Source organism: Thermobia domestica, unplaced genomic scaffold (assembly GCF_964235325.1).
Source record: "Thermobia domestica unplaced genomic scaffold, izTheDome1.hap1.1 HAP1_SCAFFOLD_1560, whole genome shotgun sequence".
NCBI classification, from domain to species: Eukaryota; Metazoa; Arthropoda; class Insecta; order Zygentoma; family Lepismatidae; genus Thermobia; species Thermobia domestica.
Genome location: NW_027657270.1, coordinates 6,644 through 13,286, shown reverse-complemented (window position 1 = coordinate 13,286; position 6,643 = coordinate 6,644).

The following is a 6,643-nucleotide window of genomic DNA, read 5'->3' as shown; positions in this document are numbered from 1 at the left end:
TCTGTTTCACAATAACTCTAAAACTTTTATGTATCTTCGTATATGTCCTCCTTTTACTTGCAGAAATAACCTTATTGTTTGGGGTTGCAATCCATCAAGTACACTATAAGAGGGAGGGGGAGGTTAAAGTTAGAGTTGCCAACCGTCCTGTATTTTGCCGGAGCGTTCGGTTTTTGATCTTGTCCGGTGTCGGTGCGATCTCAAAACCGGACGTTAAATGTCCGGTAATTTTTCCTCTTACTAGTCCTACTCTCTGTTCCATTCAGATTGCTTTGGAATGTTGAAAGGAATCGTTTGTCGATGAACATGGTTTAAAGCAGGGCTTATTATAACTCGCTCTGAAAAGTTGAAGGCAGGAAAATTTACTGAACTCATCAAAACTGCTAAAGGTCAATGACAGTAGGACATTTTCAAGAGCGCGGCTAGCACTGGTTCATCCTCAGCTACATCTTCCAACTAAATAATGCATCCAAATCCGGTAAAACCCGGTAGGAAAAAAGAAATGAAATTTTTGAGTTTTACGTCCCACGTATATGCGGGTTAGGCTAAAGGAGACGGTGATGATGAGTAATGAATGAAACGGTGGAATGAAGAAAGTAGAAAGAAACGGGAGAACCCCGAGAAAACCCACACACACGGTGTTTGTCCACCACAAAGTTCACTTGGCGGGGGCGGGGATTAAACCCGGGACCCCAAGCACCAGAGCTGAACGCTCTATCACTGAACCACCGCGGCCCCTAAAAGTATGTAGGAGCAGGCCCGTAGCCAGCCCGAAAAAGTAAGGGGGGCCCTGTGGAAGTTAGGGGGCTCCCGATCCAAAAATATTAGTTCATCCCATATTATAGTTCATTTGCAAGCCTACCGTGAAAATTTTAGAGGGGGTCAGTAAAAATTTAGGGGGGGGGGCCCATAGACCTCCCTGGATACGGGCCTGTGGAGGAGTTATGACACATTACCAGCCCAGCGAAACTGGTAAGACTTATTTTTCAAGTATATTTTGTGCATGCCATAATTATGTTGCCAATTATATTTGCTTTTCTTTTTTAAAATACTATGTATTATTGATGATAGATAGACTTCAGAAACTGTGTGTGGCGACTCAACCTAAACTGGAATAAGTAAGTTTAATAAATGCTTCAAAAGTAACTAAAGTTATTAAATTCGAACTCCGAATCGCTCAATTTTATGTGAAGTAGACTCTAACCACTTTCAGGTTATTCACATTTTTGACTACCGATGTCACAATCTTAAGAGTGTATCTGCTCCAGGAGGGTGTCCGCTATTTCCATTTTCAAAAGTTAGCAACCATAGTTAAAACTAAGAAATAAAATATACTCCCTGTAGCAGTGTTATAGGCCTATATGTACACTTATGTCCAAAATTATTGTCGCATGTCTATAAATATGTTCTTGTACGAATATACAGTAAAAGCTCTTTATTCGCGGGGTATATGTTCCATAAATATGCCGTGAATACAGCAACCGTGAATACGGAATGGTAATTTATATAGGATTATAGGGGATACGTTCCTACGTAACATAATAAAAAAAACAAATACATATATAAAAAAATCAATTTACTCTAATTGAAGTTTTTGACCATATTGATTAATTATTATCTTCAGGCTTCGGCAATGGTTTGAAGAATTTTGTAATTTTTTCTTGCTTGGCAGTTTTTAAAAGCTCCTTCAATTCAGACTGATATTCAGCAGTGGCATTAGCAATTTGCCTCTTAAAAATAAGACTTCGTTCCATAGACGGATCAACTTTCATAAAGAAATCACAAAGCTCATTTGCAATTCTTAAACCTTCATTAAGATTTTCAAATTAAATGTTACGCTTCCAGTGCTTGTTGAAGCCTCTTCTTCAATGGGCTGTGAATTTAACATTTCCTCCAAGTCGGTTTCAGTCAAATCTTCATCTTGCGATTCAAGCAATTCCTGAATGTCACTTGATTCTATCTGTTCGAACCCATCTCGTCCTATTCCATTCGCAATTTCGGCTATGTTTGCAGTCAAAGTTTGAATTTGTACACATTCTTCGTCATTTTCCGTAGTCAGAGCAGGCCACAGTTTTTTCCAGCATGACTTCAATGTGTGTGGCTTCAGTTCTTCCAGTGATTCTTTTATGTTTACGTTGCATTTTGCTATGTCAAATTTCTTCCAGCATTCCATAACATTCACATCAGGATTACATTCCATATTATCCAATACGATTTTGAAGGTTCGTCTAATGTAATAGAGCTTAAAGGCCTGGATTATTCCTTGGTCCATAGGTTGAAGCAAAGCCGTCGTGTTGGGAGGTAAAAATGTCACTTTTATATTTGGTTGCATAGTTTCAAGTTCGCGAGGATGACCTAGTGCATTGTCCAAAACTAAAACTGCTTTAAAGTCTAAATTGTTTTTTTTTTTTAATAAGTTTCAGAAACAAAACAATTTCGGAACATGTCACAAAAAATAGCGCTTGTAACCCACGCTTTCTTATTAGCACGCCAAAACATTGGTAGGTCGTCCTTCTTTTGATTTTTTAAAGCTCGAGGATTTAACGATCTGCAAAGCATCAGTGGTTTAATGACACAATCTCAAGATGCATTAGAACATAGCAGTAGTGTAACTGTATCCTTTGCAGCCTTAAATCCAGGAGCAGACTTCGCTTTTAGAAATGAGTATTTTATTTGGCATTCTCTTCCAAAACAGTGAAGTTTCGTCTGCATTAAATACTTGCTCAGGTTTGTATCCTCCATCAGCTACTAAGTTTGCAAATTCTTCTGGATATCGTTCTGCTGCAGCAGTGTCTGCAGATGCAGATTCTCCAACGATTTTAATGTTATGCAATGATTGTCTCACCTTAAATTTATTGAACCAACCTTCCGATGCGTGAAATCCTCCATCTGTACATTCATCACTATAACTACCATTAGGTTCTTTAAAATGAGCGTAAAGACGCTTTGCCTTCTCCTGGAGACCATTAGACCAGTCAGGGGCACCCTTTTTTGGTTGCGGTCTTCGATCCATAATGACAACGCCACTTCCATTTTTTCTATTGCTGGATCACGAACAATTTTCGCTTATAGTGAAGTTGAAGCTACAGACTACCTTATTTTATCTTCGGATTTTTTTATCGATCGTACAGTTTATTCGTTGACATTGAATGAGCGTGATATGGATGCAAACGACTCTCCAAGGCGTAAACGATCAAGCATTTCTATTTCCACTTTAAGCCGTAACACAGATTTTTTTCGTGTCGAAACTCGTTTCTCATTTATTTTAGTTGACATTGCAGTATAAATTAGAAAGACAGCGGTAGAGACGTGTTACTCGATCACACTTTTTGTAACGAATGGAAAGGCGAAAGAATAAAACACGCAAAGCGGCTCTTACCAAAGGACGGAACGTCTAATAATGTGGCGACATTTAAAAATATACTTTATTCATTGAGTAATAAGGTTGTTTTCATTCTGTTTGTTTACATTCTCAAAAACACCGATCGCGGCTAAGGCGGCTTATGTCAAAATCCGAACCAATACAGCGGCGATATCATTTAACAACATACTTTAGGCAAAGTTGTAATAAGGTCTATTTTACATTTTATTAGTCCATTTGACGGCGTTTACAAAGGATATTGGGTTGGATACCTATTGGAATCCTTTTTATTATTATGTATGTACGTACTGATTAGATCCGCGAATAAAGAAATCTTTAGCCGCGAATATAGGAATTGGGTCGCGTTTTTAATCCGCGAATAGTGAAAACGCGAATGAAGGAAGCGCGAATAAGGAGCTTTTACTGTAATTTGATAACGTATTCGTCCGGTATTTCTTGCAATGTTACTACGTGTATAATCGGCAAAGACATGTATGTGTCAAATTTCATGTCAAAAGAGCAGTAAATAAGAACAATAAAACAAAAATGGAACTTTCTTGTCTATTTAGCAACATTTTGTTTCAGTCACTCTAATTTTCGTATTTATAATTCTTTTCCTATGAAATTTACCACAAATATACATTTCCCGATTATACACATAGTATCAGTATTAAAAGTACCCTGCAAAATCATTATCAAATTATATTCTTACAAGAAGACAGTTATAGATATGCGACAATCATTTTTGGACATGAGTGTACATGCATGGCAATTTTCCAACGTATACTATGCAAAAAAATAAATCAATTATAACAAAAGTTAACACGTTTTCTTTTTGACATTCGGAACATCCCCCACTACTTAGGGCTAAAATTTGTGAAGAATGAAACCGTAAAATTCATTCTTCCACTTAATTTAAACAAAAAAAAAAAAAAAATCTTCCACGATAATTTTCGTTAAAAAAATCGATTTTGGGGTAACATGTTGAACATTTTCTTTGAGGTTTCCCATTATTATCTCTGCAGCGGGTTAAAATCAGTAAAGAATAAAGCAGTGGATTTACTAACGTTTATCAAACCAAAATAATCATATCTGAAAATCATAATAAAACTCATAGCAATCGTTAGTGCTACGTTAATGCTGGTTATTGCAACAAGTAGGGCTAGAACGTTAGCGCTCCTAAGTGCGGAAAGTTATTAACAAATAACAGTATCGATTTTACCTTAATGTCAAGCCAAAATCGCCACTTTTACTAAAAGCTTCGCGAAAGACTAAAATGATGTCAATCGTTAGTGCTACATTAGTGCTGCTTAGTGTTACAAGTACAATCAAGCCATAAATGACACTCTTACAAATAAGATTTGCGGAAAACGAAAATGGTGTCAATCGTTAGTGCTACACTAGTGCTCTTAAATACGGAGAGTTATTAACAAATTACAATGGAATCCTTGGAAGACATCAAGCCCAAATCACTACTTTTACAAATAAACTTTCTGAAAAATGAAATGGATACGGTGTTGTTTACACCTTATATACAGGGTGGTCCATTTTAATCTTTCCACGGAAATATCTCGAAAACGGTTGAACATAAATGAACCAAACCAAAATTCAAATAGGAAATACCATGAGGCACATGGAATAGTGTTGTCGGTGAGCTCCCCAGGGTCACCCTTCATGGGAGCTCAGGCCCTACTAAAAATTTTAAATGGAAACATGGAGCGAGTGATACTCATTCAATAGGTCTCTAAACACTAAATATTGTTGTGGCAAAAGTTTTTCCATATGCGTTACCGTTTTCAAAATGGTCCCCAAGACATGGTGAATGTATCAGGTAAAACGTCCACTACCACTAATATGGAAGTGTTTGGAGATAAATAAACAGAATAAAAAAGTGAAACAGGAAAATGGAATGGGGCACGCCGAATGCTGTTGTGGCTGTGACCCCCAGGGCCACCATTCATGGGGGCTCAGGGCCCAACTTCGAAATTTTAAATGGAAACATGGGTCGAGTGATACCTCGTTCGATAGATCCTCAAGTATTAAACAACGTTGTGACAAGTGATTTTTTTAATATGGATCACCATTTTCAAAATGGACTCCAAGACATGGTGCCTGTATCAGATGAAATGTCCAATACCACTAATATGGAAACGGTTGGAAATAAATGAACAGAATAAAGCTCGTATAGGAAACCACAGAGGGATTTATCATTCTACGGCTTCAGAATGATGAAACAGAGAAAAAGATGATTAAAGTACGTGACATAATGCAAAGTAGGAAATCTAATTCTTAGAAAATCATTTTTCCGACCTCCCTCCGTAAGTGGGTGAAGCGGGTACGAATGGAACAATCTCAAATGAGAACCCGACTTTTGCTTGCAATAGGTATACCTAGGTAGTATGTCTGATACATTTGTGTGTACAATTGACTGGTATTTTAATGAATAAAAATAAGTTGAAATTCGGTTTGAAGGGTAACAATTATTTGTATTACAAAATATTATTTGGCTGGAAAAACGAAGCAAGTGGAATGCGAAGCGAAGGCTGTAATAATACATTTTTGAAATTTGAAAACATTTTACCCGCCCCTGAATATAACGCAATATGTGCAAAATATTTGGGAGGCATCTGCATCGGTATGTGCTGCTTCGTTACTGAGGATCACAACCTGAACTTACCGCTGAAAGCTAATCGAATATGTAGGCTTAACTGTGAACAACATTTCAGTGAACCTCATATTTTATCTCTTAAATTTCCCTCGCAGGTGGTGTTGGGGAGGTTGAAAATGGACATGCAACTTTATCCGCCCGTTATGACAGAGATTGTCCTTGTCTTTCTGTTTCACTAAATGAATATCGGGAAGGTACCTTCTGTACTGCCACGGCCGTTGACTTTCCACATCACTAATCTGTGATCTGTGTATTAGATAACTGCACAAGTTATGTCAACGTCTATTCACGTTCCTGAACTTTGCGCATGAAGACTGAAGCTCCAAGCAAAGCCCTCAAATGTTTATCCATCTGAAATATTTACTGTTAAAGAATGAAAATAATTAAAACAGTGTTATTTGAATTATTAAATAACACTGTACTAATACTTTGTACACAAAAACGTTAGTCAGAAACTCTCATCGAAAAGACATTTATCGGATATAGGTGACATGTCTTGGTGGTTATTTTGAGAACGGTGACAAACATGAATAACATTTTTCCACAGTGCTCTTTAGTTTCAAAAGATCTACTGAACGAGCTATAAGTAGCCTATGTTATTTTGAAGTTGGGCC